The sequence below is a fragment of the Ictidomys tridecemlineatus genome, chromosome 3 (genome assembly GCF_052094955.1).
Source record: "Ictidomys tridecemlineatus isolate mIctTri1 chromosome 3, mIctTri1.hap1, whole genome shotgun sequence".
Taxonomy (NCBI): domain Eukaryota; kingdom Metazoa; phylum Chordata; class Mammalia; order Rodentia; family Sciuridae; genus Ictidomys; species Ictidomys tridecemlineatus.
In genome coordinates, this window is record NC_135479.1 from 131573420 (window position 1) to 131590010 (window position 16591).

The 16591-nt window shown below is 45.5% G+C and overlaps 1 pseudogene; it reads left to right on the forward strand.

Annotated features, from left to right (window-relative positions):
* Positions 1-10135: 10135 nt before the first annotated feature.
* LOC101966827 (splicing factor 3B subunit 4 pseudogene) overlaps positions 10136-16591 on the forward strand; it is a 37978-nt pseudogene continuing 31522 nt past the window's right edge.

Consider the following 16591-nt stretch of genomic DNA (forward strand, 5'->3'; position numbering starts at 1 on the left):
GAGATTGTTTAACATCTCCAGTCCCCAAATCCCATGTGCTCACACCCTGTGACCTCTAGCAGTGACCAAGAGGAGACTTGGGCTTCAGAGGTTTCTTGGCATGTGGTGAAGGATCCAGCCACTGCTGTTGGCAGGCCCACCCCTGCCCACTGACCCACCTCTCCCTTGAGTGCAAATGGGAACATGGAGATGATGCCACAGAACACTCTTGAGTCTCCAGTGCCTTGACACAGTGTCTTCTCCAACACTGCCACCCACCCTCTCCACACACCTCAGGGAGGGGCCTGATGCCTTCAAGAGGGATTCTTTGCGGCCAAAGCCATCAGTTCAAACAGACTTAAGGCAAGAGAGTCCCCATCTACACTGGCCCAAGGTATTTGAGTCCCATTGAGCCCTGGCTCAAGGGGCAGGGGTCTCTATTTACACTGAACAGAAGAGGGAGGCACCTCAGTCCAGGCCTTGGGCAGCATGATGGCTCTTGGACTCCTGCCCTTGCCCTGAGGCCTCCCTCTTTTTCTCTTCCTCCTCCTACTTTAAACATGTTTACTTTTTAAGTAATCATTGAAATGTCAATCTTATCATTCAATTTGTGAGAAAGAAATTTATTAAGAAGAGCAGGGCAGGGGGAAGTGTCTGAAGGAAGAGTCTCTGATGTCTCTGGCAGGTGGGGGCAGAGGAGAGTCCTGGTGGATCAGGATGCGCTCCTTGCTGGAATCTGCACAGAGAAGCCGGAGCCAGTTGGCGACCTCACTTCTGAAGCTGTTGGAGTTCGCTTCCTGACAGATGCTGGCGCCATGAGGTCCGGATCTCTGAGCCCGGGGTCTTCTGGCTGTCCATGGGTCTGTCTCACGTGAGCATGTTCCCTGGAGCCACTCTGTTGTGGAACCTATGGGGTCTGTGGCCCACACCCGTCCGTCGGAGCCACTCTGTTGCAGAAGGCGGGCTGTGGAAGCACAGCAGGCAGCAGCACAGTTGTTGCAGGCAGGTGGCCATCCGCCTGGTGACCCCCCTCCAGCCCCTGCTTCTCTCACCTGGCTGCTCTGTGGAGCCACCCTGGGAGGCCAGAGGGTCCTGCTGGGAGGCTGGCTTGGAAGGGGGTGTCTTCACATGGAGAAGATGGAGAGGATAGACAGACATGCTGGCACATGCGGTGTCCTTCTGCGCGGAGGGCGTGGCTTTGTCTGGCGGCTGCTGCTCACAGGGCAAAGCAAGGGCAGGCTCACTGGGGCACTTGTTGGGGCGGATGCTGGAAGGATCCGCCCCAGGGACCTGGTGACGCCCAGCCATCCCATTGTGCACAGCCTTGGCCCAGAGCACACTGGCCGGCCCCTGGATTCTCTGGTGCTGAAGGAGGAGGTAGGTAGCCATGGCCCCATGGAATTGACTATTTGCCAGGGACGACCAGGCTTTGTACGGGTTGTAACTCATGTCGAGCATCAAGGTCATGATGCTGGGGTCGGGGCCGCTTGGGGAGTGGCTGGCTAGGAGGGCTGGGAGGGCTGGGTGGAGTCGTTCTCGCCCTGGCTCAGCCACAGGTGCCCCATTACCTGCTCTAGGGTGGGCCTATCTTTCTCTGGATGAGGTTGCGCCGCTCCCTCAGACACATACCTGGGGATGTTGTACCTTGCCCTCAAGATCTGACGCTCCAACCCCTTATTGGTGAGCGCCCTGAATGGCCTTTTCCCTGTCAACATAAAATAAAGAGTGACGCTCAGGTGTTATGCTAGATTCATGGGACCCCAATAGACCTCCAGGAGCCAAATCTGATTGAATCACACAAGAGTCTTTATTGCAAGATCAAGCCTGGACTCACAACCAATCCCGTCGCAGCGGTCCCAGGGAGTGAGTCCTGGTCCTTTGTTCAGTGAGATTTTACAGGTTTTTTGGGGGACACCCTATGTGTCACAACATCATACAGCAAATCATTCCGTACTGAGGAAAATCAAACAACAACTCTTAACATTGATTAGCACATTCACTGGCGGGAACAAGTTGGGTAGGAGTGATTGGTAGTACAAGAGGGGGATTCCTTTGAACTGATTGGTTTAAACCACAAGGGGTGTATGTACTAAACTACATGGTTTCCCATCATGTTATCAACCACCATAAACTACTTGGGGGTCATCTGGCATCCCAGGTATTTTCCCTGTCTCATGCTGATTGGAGGTTGGTAGGGGGGTTGCTATGGGTCCTCACCTAGCCTAACTGAGTCAGGGACACCTGGCGCAGCAGATCTCTCCTGTTATTTACAGACGGACAACACAGCAGGGTGGGTTATGTGCTTAGGAGTGCTCTGTGGATTTTTCCAAGGACAAGGGTCACGCCCCCTTCCTTGGACAGGCTTTGCTCTGAGGTACAGGCTGGTTTCTCAAAAATGGAGTCACATTAGTTTTTCATTCCCCCCTTTGTCTGGAAACTTGGGAACCAATAATGGTTCCCTCAATTGGGGGTCTATATGGGCAGGCCTTACATCTTGGTAAGAGTCTCTTTCTGGGTCTAAGGCTTGATTGTAGGTACACAGAACCATCATCTGAACTGTGTTTACTCTGTCCTTGATGAAAGCCACTAGCTTGTTCACAAGTGGTCCTACTAAGGTTGACACTAGAGTAAACAGTAACCTTCAGGGGACAGTCTTCAACTTCCCAGACTCACTCAAAATTGGCCTCCTGAATCGATTTACTTATCTACACTATCTATTTCTGGCTTCATAATGAGAAACTAATGTGACCCCATTTGGTTTTAGAGCCCTGAGTCTTTGGTTTGAATCCTGGGACAAAGCTTGGCTATGTTGCCTTGGCCAAGTCATTTCCACTCTCTGAGGCTCAGTTTTTTCATCTGTCAGATATTTAAATTAATTCCTTCTCTGCAGGATCAGAAAGCTCCTCAGCTTTTCTGCACAGGTCACCCTTCAAGGGGTTCATTTCACTGATGCTTTATGCTCCTACTGCCTCCAATTTTCCTTGTTCTTGCTACCTTTGGGGAAGTTTTCCCTACTGTGCAACCACAGGAACAATCCTGCCACTGTGGGAGGCTCCCTGGCTCAGTGCCTGCAGCTCTACAAGGATGTTGACTGCAGGGAGTCTCCTAGACATTTCTTCCACCCAAGGAGCTCTGGGGAGCCTTCTTGGTCTGTGGGGAGAAAATGAAGTTTGACATCAATTTCTCTGGATTTTGGAAACATCTGGTGATTGTGTGGAAAGAATCTGGGCCATGACATCTGAAAGATGGGCAACTCATCTAACTCCCCTGGGCTTCAAGGACTTCTTTTTATTAAAGGGCAACTGTGAAAAAGAAATGGCAAAACCCATAAGAGAGTGTCTGGCACACAGTAGGCACAGGAGGCATGTCTTCCTTTTTCCCCCTTGTTCATTTCATTTGAGATTCCAGAAAATATTAGGAATCAAATATAAAACTGCATAGAGATACATGGTATCAATCAAGCCTACAGAATGGGATAGAGCACTAATCTCCAGGATATGTAAAGAACTCAAAAAACTTAACACACACACACACACACACACACACACACACACACACAAACAAAACCAAATAACCCAATCAATAAATGGGCTACGGAGCTGAACAGACACTTCTCAGAAGAAGATCTATGAAAATACCAACCTAGATGCTCTTCAGTAGATGAATGGATAAAGAAACTGTGGTATATATACAAAATGGAATGTTACTCAGCCTTAAAGAAGAATGAAATATATGAAAAACGTTCAACATCTCTAGCAGTTAGAGAAATGCAAATCAAAACTATTCTAAGACTTCATCTCACTCCAGTCAGATTGGCAGCTGTCAAGACTACAAACAACAAAAGTGTTGGCGAGGATGTGGGGGGAAAAGGCACACTCATACGTTGCTAGTGGGACTGCAAATTGGTGCAGTCAATATGGAAAGCAGTATGGAGATTACTTAGAAAATTTGGATTGGAACCACCATTTCACCCAGCTATCCCACTCCTTGGTCTGGTATAACACAGGCTCCAGAAATCCACCGGGGGACCCTTGCATTCCTTCCCCTGGATGATTTCAGGGGCACAGTATGGCAGAGTGCCCCTAAACCCATCCAGCTTCTGCCCAGGCGTGAAGCTGGTGCTCAGGCCAAAGTCGATGAGCTTAGGGTGGCGGGCCCTGAAATCCACCACGAAGTTCTCTGGTTTCAAGTGTGGTGCACCACGCCCTTCTGGTGGTAATATTGCACAATGCGCACCATCTCTCTGAACAGCCTGTGAACCTTCACCTTCCTTATGCCACAAGTCAGGGGGATGTGACTCAGGAGCTCTCCTCCATGACGAGGTGCATGTTGTCCATGGTCTCCATGACCTGGAAGAGCTGGATCACGCTTTGGTGTTCCAGGGCCTTCAACGAACCCTTTCTCTTAGCAGGGGCTCGTCTTCCTCCTTCTTCTGCAGATCTTTCACAGCCACCTCTACCCCAGTCAGGAGATGGAGGGATAGTACCACCTTCTCGAAGAACCCCTCCCCAATGGCCCTCAAGACCTGATAATGGTCTGTGAGGGCCTTCTCGTAGCAGGAGCTGCGCCCCTGCGCCAATACACTACTCTCTCTATGCTCTCTGGCATCCCTAAACCGGAACACCAACTAAGGTTGCTAACTAAAAAAAAAAAAAAATAACAAACCCCAACAAAACACCAAAAACAATAACCAAAAAGCAAACCACAAAACAAACAAAAAACCCAAATTAAAAAACCAACAGCAAACCACCACAAACACCAACCACAACCACCAACCACCAAACGTGCTAACTAGCTGGGAGTCTGACAGGTCACCACCAAGAACTTCCTGTACTTATGGACAAAAACCCACTGCCCGGCCATTTTCTTATATACCCGGTGTTGGACATTCCCTCACAGTGGCTCCTTAGAGGTCAGAGCAAGAAATGACCCAGTCACACCTAGGCATACCCCCCAGAGGTCATCTCACTTGGGGCCTCTGGGACCTTTTTGATTTTCATGAGGAGAAGAAGAAAGAACCCCAGAAATTTTTTGTTTCCATGGGTTATGGAGACTGATATTTACCTGTTTAGACATGATGCCTCAACGGTCTGTTCATCTGGATCTGAAAACCCATAATAACTTTCAGCTTTTAAAGACCTCATCATATCTACACTCAAAAGTATTCAATTCCCCTTTCTTCCAACCCACAATGATTAGGATCCAAGGGATGGGAGCGCTTCAGTCACATTGTGATGCTATAACAAAACACTCTGCTCCCTAAGATGCTCTAGAACTAGGCATTAACATCTATGGGATTGAGAGGGAGGGAGCGTTCATCATCATTTCCCCACAAGGTTCTCATTACATTTCTTGTAGAATCCCCTGGAACACAGTAGTGGGTTGGTATGTTCAAAGTGATGAGAAATCAAATACAGAAGCCGACATCCTAGAACCAGCAAAAGTGTCCTCCCCATTGGGTGAAGAAATGGAGGCATTCCCATACACCTGGGTGCCTTTTGGCTGCTGTTAACAAAACCCCTTAGACTAGATCATTAGCAATAGAAATCTACTTCCCACCACTCTGGAGACTGGCAAGTCCAAGGTCAGATGCCTTGTTGCTGTATCCTCACATGATGGGAGGGCAGACATGCTGACCAATTCTCTCAAGTCCTGCTTTCTGTTTGTTTTGTGTTTTGTGTTCTTTGGACATACTGGCCATTTAACCCAGGGCCTCGGGCATGTCAGGAAAGTGCTCTACAGATGAAGTACTTCCCTAGTCCCCCAACTTTCCTGGTGTTTTTTTATGTTATTGGTTTTATTTTATTTATTTATTTTTGGAAGACAGTGTCTCACTAATTTGTATCTACATTCCTCAGGTTGGGCTTCAACGTGTGTTCCTCCTGCCTCGGTGTCCTGAGATGAGAGCATTACAGCCTATTATGGTTCAGTTGTGAGGTGTCCCCTGCACAGGCTCCTGTGCTAGTGCAGGAATACTCAGAGGTGAAAAAGTGGGATTGGGAGAGCTGTAACTTTATCAGTCCCTCCTACATAGAAAGGACTGGCTGGTCACTGTAGGCGGGTGGGGCATGGCTGGAGGAGGTAGGTCACTGGAGCCATGCCCTGGGCCTGTGACGCCCTGTGACTCTTACCCCAAACTCTTTCTGTCTCTGCCTCTTTGGTGCCCTCAGGTGAGCAGCTCTCCTCGGCTGGGCCTGTCTTCCCTGATGGGCTGCCCCACCTTGGGCTCAGAACAATGGAGCTGGCCATGTGTGCTCTCAGACCTCTGACCCGTGATCCCCAGGTACACTTTTCCTCCTCTATGTTGTTCTTGTTGGATGTCTTGACCACAGCAATGGAGAAGCTCATTAAAACACCACCCTATGCCACTGCACCCAGCTTGACAAAACTACGTGTGTGTGTGTGTGTGTGTGTGTGTGTGTGTGTGTGTGTGTGTGTTGGGGATGTGCTTGGAAGTGAACCAGGTCCTTGCACATGCTGGAGAAGCACTCTTAAGGTACACATCCCATCCTATGGGTGGAGCCCATGGCCTAACCACCTCCTCCAGGCCCACCTCTCAATGCCATCATGTTGAGGCTGAAGGGTCAACAGGAATTTTGGACAGACACACACATTCCAACCACAGCCCCAGACAGACAAGAGCCCAGGGAATTGGTCCCCACCAGATGTCCCCTGTCAGAGGGGGTCTTTCAGGTTGACCCGAAGGACACCAGATTTAAAACTCAGATCTCCAAGAAGACAGAAACATCTCTGGTAAAGCAAATTCATGACAATTAAAACTAGTGCCACTTTTGTTTTCTACAAGATGTAAGAGGTTCGTGTAGCAGAAAACACCAGCTGTGTTCTATGGTACTGAACACACAGTGTCTACACAGGTAAACACTGTGACATCAGCAGCTGAGGGTGTGGGATGGAGAGGCACAGCAGCAGCAGTCTCTACACTACTGAATTTGCCCTGCTGCAGATTCACACCAGGGTCATGTTCCTTTCTCATGTTAAATGGAACCACAAAGAAAGGGAGCTACAGAGAAATACCTAGAGGACAGACTCCAATGAGTGGTGCAAATACTAAAGTGTTTCACCACAAACATCAACTAAACAGGAGAGAAGATGGTCACAGGAAGCAGGCCACACTGAATCAAGAGTCCACCCTGCTCTCCTTGTAAGGATATAAGCCAGGCTAAAGCAAGAGCGTACCCTAGCTCCTTATGACCCCATCATAAGTAACTACATCATAATAATGCCACTTCAGAAAAAAAGACCTCATCCTTAGGTGTGGAGTTTTGAACCTATGCATCTCTTTGGGGGATATGATTTATTCCATAACATTCTCTGGTCCTACCTGTCTGAGAGTTCTTATCGATGGGGGTTGAATTTTGCTGCATCATTATTCTACATCAATCCATACCATCATATGTCTTCCTCAACTTGTCCATAAAGTGCCTTGTGGAGGGACATGTGTATCTACATTCACGATGGAATTGGGTCTGTAAATTTTGGTTTCTTTCATAGTTTTATTCTGGCACCGTCATTTCTGGTTTCGTGGCCAGGTAATACCAGCTTCATGAAATACATTGTGAATTGTCCCCTCTGCTTCTGTTTCCTGGAAATGTTCATATACAGCTTGTATTAACCCTTCTTCAAAGGTGTAGTAGAATTCTCAGTGATGTGGTCTACACCTGAAGACCTTTTTGGAGCTTTTCCTATTAGGAACTTCATTTCCCTGATGGTCACCCAACCATTCTAAATGTTCCTGTGGTAGCTTCTGCTTCTCCAGAAAACTTCTACTTCGTCTACATTGTACGGGTCTGTACAGTGTCATTGAAGTTAGTCTTTGTGTTTATTTTTTTCCTTGTGCTGGTTTTGGGTTTATTTTCATCACCTTTTTCTGTTTCTGAAAATGGTCTTTTAGTTATTTTTATTGAATTATTTATTTATTCTAATTTGTTATGCACAATGGCAGAAGGCAATTCATTTCACATTATACATATAGAGCTCAATATTTCAAGTCACTGATTGCACACAAAGTATTTTCACACCATTCATGTTTTCATACATGTACTTAGGGTAATACATCTAACTCATTCCACCATCAGTCCTACCCTCTTGCCCCCTACTTATTCCCTCCCTCCCCTTTGCCCTATCTAAAGTTCCTTCATTCCTCCCATGCTCCCTCCGCCTATCTCCATTATGAGTCAAGATCCTCATATCAAAGAAAACATTTGGCCTTTGGTTCTTTGGGATTGGCTTGCTTTACTTAGCATTATATTCTCCAACTTCATCAATTTACTGGCAAATGTCATGATTTTATTCTCTTCTAATGCTGACTAGTGTTCCATTGTGTATATATACCAAAGTTTCCCTATCCATTCATCTACTGAAGGGCATCTGGGTTGTCTCCACAGTTTAGCTATTGTAAACTGTGCTGCTATAAACATTGATATGGTTGTGTCCCTGTAGAATGCTGTTTTTAAGTCCTTTGGGTATAAACCAAGGAGTGGCATAGCTGGGTCAAATGGTGGTTCCAATTGATTCCAAGTTTTCCAAGGAATCTCCATACTGCTTTCCAGATTGGCTGCACCAATTTTTTAGTCCATATATGATTACATGACCAGTGTAATTCTGTGTCATGTACAATCAGAAGGATGAGAAGTTCTACTCCATATATGTATAATATATCAAAATTCCTTCTACTGTCATGTATAACTAATAAGAACAAATAAAAAATATTTAAAGAGAGAGAGAGAGAGAGAGAGAGAGAGAGAGAGAGAGAGAGAGAGACTGAGACTGGCTTGTGGCACTTACAGGCCCCAGGATGCTTCCAGTTGAGATGTGATTCCCTGAGTATACATCATCACATCTACACAGGACTCTGGTTGTAGCCAGAGGAAACTTCTCAGGGAACATGAGCCCACGAGGCAGTCCCTTGGGAAATGTTGGAGAGGTATGTGGCTCTCATTTGAGCCTTTGCCATCTCAAGAATGTGACTGCATCAAATGGGAAACTGTACCAGCTTGGGGGAGGGAAACAAGTCCGGGCACTGCCAGTATAGTAAACAGTTTGATCTCCCTTAATAAGGCCTTTCTGCCCAGGATGGACCAGAGCTGGCAGAATCTCCTGGGGGCTACTACAGCCAGATGCCTTTCAATGGGCTTTTGCCATTGATCTTAATAAATAAGAGGTAAAAATGGGCATGATCAATTAAAAAAAAAATCCTGGACTGAAAGGCTTATGTTCAGAAAGCCTCAACCTTTCAAGACAGTTCAACCAATATTTACAGGGCATCTCCCATGAGCCAGTTGCTGTGCTAGGCACTGGGATTACAGAGATGAGTTAAATGCACTTTCAATGCCCAGGCTCAGAGCTGGGGGAGAGAGGTAAGGGTGCAGGCAGCTGCTGGCAGAGCAGCGTAATGAAGTGTGAAAGTTCCAAGACAGGGGCATAAATAAGGTACCAATGGGTCACTAAGGACAGGTCAGTTCTCTTGAAGTAGGAGATCAGAAAATTTGTCACAGGGGAAATGACCTGGATATCAATTCCACGAATATTTACCGACTGTCAACTGGTACTAATTTCTGTGCCAAAGGATTTCACAGGCATTCTCTCATTTATGCTTCATAAAAACCCTGTGAAGTAGATATCCTTATCCTCATGATTTTCAAAGACGAGGACAGGTAATTCCAAAGGTCACATGGCTAGTAAATGAGGTTGGAACTTGGTAGAAGTACAGCTCAGTCTGGCCACCCAAGGAATGGAGGTCTCTCTTGCTCCTGTGCTCATGCGTCTGTTACACAAGTGGATGCTCACACCAGTGCTCATCATTCTGGTGACAGAAAAATGCAGGCAAGTGAAACCCACAACAGAGAAGCTAAGGTAAACCCTCCGCCCTCAAATCCCCACTTCCTTCCTCATTATTTTTCTCAGAGTTTTGGAGGCCTTAAACTTACCACCCTCCTCCCCCACCCCCCAAAGTTGTTTTTCTTTGTCCTGGGAAGCCACTGTGCTTCTCTGTTTCATCTTACTAGCCAAAGAGCCACTGCCAAGGAGGCCATACTAGTGCCGGCTGAGAACACCAGGAGAGAAGGGGAGGGAGGGTAAGAGGGAGTCCTGCCTCAACCTCCAGACTGAGAGCTAAGGCCAGGGAGGAGAGGCTAAGATGGAGGCAGAGGCTTCAGCCAATGAGGAGGACCAGATATGGGAGAGTGAAAGACAGATCGCCCAGAGCCCCAGGAGGGATGAGCGAGAAGTACCATAGCCAGGCTCAGGAAGGATGAGCGAGAAGTACCACAGCCAGGCTCAGAAAGGACAAAGAAGGAGCGGACAGACAGCTGTCTTTCTCCCAAGATGATTTCCACATATTCAGTGGATCCTGGTAACTACTGCCTTGATGCTGGTGTTCCTAGAGCCGAGGCCTTTTTGGGTCTACTCTGCTGGCCCTTTAAAAATGCAAACTCAATGCTAGTACAGTCTATGGGGAAGGGGGGTCAGTAAACCAGGTTATTCACTAAGCATCCGACTCTTCACCGGTGAAGGGCGGAATGGGGACTGGTCAGTGTGATCTCTAGGGACCTGACTGACTCTGACATTCCAGGATTGCAGAGCCAGCTCATCTTCCCTGGATTTGACTGGAGAGAACAGAGGCTAAGAGCCTGGGAACTTGGGCCAACTCTGCAGGCCATGGGCAGGAGGGGCGGATCTAAGACAGAATCAATAGACGCCTTGAGGCTGCAGGGACCAAGCATGCTATTTAAGGAAGGCTATCTGAGTCTTGCCCTCTTCCACATAGTTTTCCCAGAATTCTTTTGTCACCATATCACATTTCCTTTTTCACAAGTATACTCAGCTTTCACTGTGCAATTACCCAGAGACAGAAGAGGTCACTGTAGCCTGCAAGCCCTCAGTCCAGTGTAGTAGGCTAAATAAAGTCCCCCACCCACCCCCAAAAGATATCAGGTTCCTATCTCTGGAACCTGGAAAAGTTACCTTATTTGAAAAAAAAAAAAAAGGGTCTCTGTGAATGTGATTAAATGAAGGATTCTGAAATGAGGAGATTATGCAGGAGGACCTTAAATGCAATCACATATAATTAGGAGAGACAGCAGGTTTGACACACAGAGGGAAGCCATTTGAATATGCTGGCCTTGGACATTGGAGCGAGTGATGTAGCCACAAGTCAAGGAATGCCAACAGCCACTGGAAGCTTGGAAGAGGCATGGAAGAACTTCTTCCCTGGAGCCTCCGGAGACAGTGTGGTCCTGTGGGCACCTTGATTTCTGCACCACAGTGCTGATTTTGGACTTCTTGCCTTTACATTTGTGAGGGAAAGTGCTTGCATTTTTCTATTTGTTCTTATTAGTTATACATGACAGTAGAATATATTTTGACATATTATACATATATGGAATACAATTTCTCATTCTTCTGACTGTACATGATATAGAATCACATTGGTCATGTAGTCAAAATAGGCACAGAGGATAGTAATGTCCAATTCATTCTACTATCTTTCCTCTTCCCATCTCCTTCCCTTTCCTTCATGTCCCTTTGGCTAATACAAAGTACTTCTATTCTTCCCTATCCTCTTCCCCCTTATTGTAAGTTTGCATCTCCATATCAGAGGAAGCATTCAGCCTCTGGGATTGGCATATTTCGCTTAGCATGATAATCTCCAGTTCCATCTGTTTATTGGCAAATGCCATAATTTCATTCTTCTTTATGGCTGAATAATATTCCATTCTGTATAGAGACCACATTTTCTTTATCCACTCATTTTTGGCTGTCTCATGGTAGTATGTGATTTTAAGTCCTTTGGGTATAGACTGAGCAGTTGGATAACTGGGTCAAGATTCAGTTCCATTCCTAGTTTTTTGAGGAATCTCCATACTGCTTTCCAGAGTGGTTATATCAATTTGCAGTCCCACCAGCAATGTATGAGTGTACCTTTCCCCTACATCCTCACCAACATTTGTTGTTACTTGTATTCTTGATAATTTCCATTCTGACTGGAATGAGATAAAATCTCAGTGTAGTTTTAATTTGCATTTCTCTCTAAATGCTAGAGATACTACAGATATAGTAACAAAAATGGTATGATATGGGAACTAAAACAGACACATAGACCAATGGTACAGAATAGAAGACACAGAGACAAAACCACATAAATACAGTTATTTCATACTAGACAAAGATGCCAAAAACATACATTGGAGAAAAGATTGCCTCTTCAACAAATGGTATTGGGAAAACTGGAAATCCATCTGTAGAAAAATGAAATTAAGCCCCTACATCTCACCCTGCACAAAACTCAAAGTGGATCAAGGACCTAGGCATTAGACCAGAGACCCTGCACCTAATAGAAGAAAAAAAATAGGCCCAAATCTACATCATGTTGGCTTAGAATCTGACTTCCTTAACAAGACTCCTAAAGCACAAGAAGTAAAATCAAGAATCACCACAAGGGATGGATTCAAACTGAAAAGCTTCTTCACAGCAAAAGAAACAATCGAGAATGTAAAAAGAGAGACTCTAGAATGGGAGAAAATCTTTGCCACCTGCACCTCAGATAGACCATTAATTTCCAGTATACAAAGAACTCCTGTTCTTTTTAAGACACTGAGTTTGTGGTAATCTATTCGAGCTGTCATAGGAAGCTGATACACCCAGCCTCATCCTGCCCCCGATACCTACACATCTGCACCCATACCTGCGTATGCCACAGGCCTACTGTTCCCTTGGAGTTAGCCTCAACTCTTTGGATGAGCAGTAACAAAAAGCCATGAACCTGGAAGAAGGACGAGGACTTGAACTGAAGGTCCCATCTGTTACTATTTGTGAGCAGAGGACTTCACCTCTCCAAGCTGGTTTTCTCATTCGAAAAAATGGAAAGTGTAGTTCCTGACTAGCTCACGGCCGTCATGTTGGGACTACATTTTAAAATGGACTTACAGGCCGATTGACACCTTTAAAGCTTTGTGCCCATGTCAGGAAACAGTTGTTATTTTTATTAAATTCCTGAGCTCAGTCCTGAGCAGATTCCTACTGATATCAACATACAGTCCTTAGGAGATACAAATAAAATCAGGTCGGGAGAAACTTCTGTGGATCTTGGTGACCCCAACCTTCTCCAATGTTAAACTCTAATTTTGTGAAACAGGAAGCAGTGGGACAAGGTGTGAATGACTTAAAGGAGGGTTTATGAGGTAATTCCTTCCCAGCTCCTAAAGTCACCAATGTGCATCATCCACAGACTTAGAGAAGATCATGAATATCCTCAGTGTGCTCATGACCTTAGCACCACCAAGGAGAGGATTTGGCATGAGTCTGATGGCTCATGAACACTGCTTTGTGCAAATGTTCAGTGAGTGAATGGAGGAATGGATGGATCTATGAATAAATGATCTAATTAATTAAAAGGAATGAGCCCTGAGCATAAAAATGACCTCCAAATTACAACTTTCTCATAGTCCCCAATATTATCCTTGTTAATATGATTGAGTTTTAGCTTTAATTTCTCTGTCTCACAGTCTCTCCCTGGATGTCTATTCTGAGCTTAACAGGGAAAAATTCTTAGAAGCTCGCCATCAAAGAGCCATGTGTAATACTGATAGGTGCTGTTGGTGGTTCTCCTTGAAGCCATTGGTTACGTGTATAGAAAATCATGTGGATTACAGACACTTTTCGCACCTGGCCTTCCAGGTACAGCAGCCAGTCCTCTCTGTCCTGGATTCTCTTAGACAGTCCATCTGTATCTCAGGAGCAGCAATCGCAACAGAATTAGGGTTTTCCAATTTCTGTCTACTAAGTCACACCTCTTCTTTCACCCAGCTTGCTGGGGTCCCAGCATGGTTCTTCTGGGTTCCATTAGAGACTCCTGGGGGAGGGAGTCAAATACAAAATTTCTATTGATCACATGGAGTTTTTGAGAAGCCTTACTTTCTTTCTTCTGTTTTTATTGTTAGAGTAGTATATTTTCATTTCATAGAATTTGGAAAGTACATACAAGTATAAAGTATTGGGAAAATGTCATTGTAATTCTACCCTCTCGGCTGTTAACCTTCTGGTACATTTCTGGTCATTTTTCTATAATTCTCACATAATTGAGATCAAAGAGTATGTATAATTGAAACCTTGCACTCTCATTTTAACATTTAGCATAAACCATTTCTCATAGTATCAAAAATTCCCCATAGGGCTGAGGTTGTGGCTCAGTGGTGGAACATTTGAGGAACACATGTGAGGCCCTGGATTTCATCCTCTGCGCCACATAAAAATAAATAAATAATGAAGGTATTGTGTCCATCTACAACTAAAAAAAAATTTTTTTTTAATTCTTCATAGACATCACTTTTCTGCAAGTTTCTTCAATATAGTTCCCTGCCACCCCCAGTACTGGGGATTAAACCCAGGGCCTCAGCATACTAGGCAAACATGTACCTCTGAACCACCAGTCCCCCAGCTGATTTTTGGCCATCACTTTTAATGGATACATAAATTCCTTAACCTAGTCGGGCTAATAATTCACAAGTACAGGCCTCGCTTTGGCTTGCCCTTTGTCTTCCAGCTCAGTCTTGTTTTCTTTGTTCCCTGTGCAACCCACTTGCAGAACCCAGCATCTCTTTGGGTTCTCTAAGAGGACTTAGTCCAACCCAAAGCACAATGAGCAATGTGGGCTCTTCCTGAAGGTTTCATAAGAAGACACAAGCCAGATTTACCTTGTATATCCTACACCAAGCTACTTTCAAAAACCCATCTCTTAACCACCTCTGATTTACATTAAGTCAGAAGTCCCCATGTAGCTAGAGTGCTGGCAGAAGTTTTTTGTTTGCTTTTCTTAGTTCTTTCCTTCTTCCTAGATAGCCTTACCCCATCATGTTTTTTTTTTCCTCCTCTTATAAGAGTTCCCACCTTCACAGACTTATACTCCTCCTGGGATTAAGGAAAATGAAGGGTCTCTAACCACCGAGACCACCCACTCTCCTTCAAAGGTAATTTAATGACAATCTGTTGATCCTTGAATAGCCCTCTGGGGAAAAATGTCCATCCATCCACCCCACTGAACTTATTTATCATCTTCAAAGTATTTCCTCCAGACACATAAGATGCTTTCCTAAGAGCAAATGACTTCTCAATTTCATTAAGCTAGTATATAATAAGATCTCCTTGATTTGCTTTTCATGGGATCAATTCTTTTTTATTAGCTCTGAATTGGAAAAACTTATACAGGAAGGAAATGGAATGCTGTTCATGCAACTATGGAACCTGTATATGTGAACTCCACAGTTACTCAAATGGTTGCATTCATTAATCCTAATTAAGGGGTATTTGATTAGGGGGAGGGAGAACAGAGATGTCTAAATAAAATAATTCTAATTCATAGATACTTGGTAAAAGGGAGTTGGACAGGTGAGGCAGCCTAACACCAAGGGTCAGAGGCTGTGTTTGACCTTCTAGGCTGCCCTCTACACCCTGTCCCTATGGGCCTGGAGGCCCCTCCTCAAGAGTCAAGCCTGCAATGCTGGGATTAGTATGTGCACAGTTTGTTTCTGGAAGACCACAGCAAATTGGAGTGTGTCCTGCCACAACCATCTAATGGACTACGGAGAAAAGCCTGAAAGAAGGGGAGAGGGGCCCCACCAAGCATCCAGAGGGGGAAGGAGGCAGAGGTGCAGTGTTAACACTGACAAGCAGAGAAGAAGGGTCCGGCCTGGAGAATCCTGAGGGGCTCCAATGACAGGAGAGGCAGGGTTTCCACAGAAGAACGCTCCCCCTCACAGAAGCAATGCCCCTGCTTTGGGTGCTGGGAGAAAGCACTGGCTCCTCACAGCTCTTTGCTTGTGAAACAGAAAAGGAACCAGCCTACTAGGAGTGGCGCAGTTGAAAGAGCAGCACTGAGAAGTCCCCCTCCCTCGTGGGTGGCTGGGCTCAGAGTGTGGGAGAGGAACTGCCAAGTGGAATGAGGAGGCTGGGAGGGTGGGAGCGGCAGCCTCCCCTTCTTGGATTCCGGGGGAATCCCGGGAGCCTGGAGTTACATTTGTCCTTGGTATCCATGGAGATGGGTCCAAGACCCGCCCACTACGCCACAGATCCAAATGCAAGGGTGCTTAAGTCCTTTATATAAGATGGTGTAGTATTGCATATAACCTTTGTACGTCCTGTACATGTAACCTACGTACAGTATACCTCCTGTATACTTTAAGCCATCTTTGGATGACTTACAGTAACTAATACAATCTCATGGTATGTAAAATGTCACAGAGCAATACTTAACCTTATTGCATGTAATGCATCCTAATATTTCTACTCTATCCTATTTCATCTCTTAAAATGTGAGTCACAACTCACAGTCTAACAGTAGTTAATTTAGGGAATAATGACCAAAAGAAAAAAGAAAAGAAAAAAAGCACAAAAAAAACCCAGTGTGTACATGATGGGTACAGGTGTATTTTTTTCCTAATAGTGTTGATATGCTTTGGTGGAATCCACAGATCCAGAACCCACAGATGTGAGATCTGACCATAGCACCCTACCCCAAGATGCACCCCCTGCCAAGACTCCTTGCCATTATCTTAGCCTCCTAAAATGAGGGGCTGGGGTGGGAAGTAGAGTTTCAGAT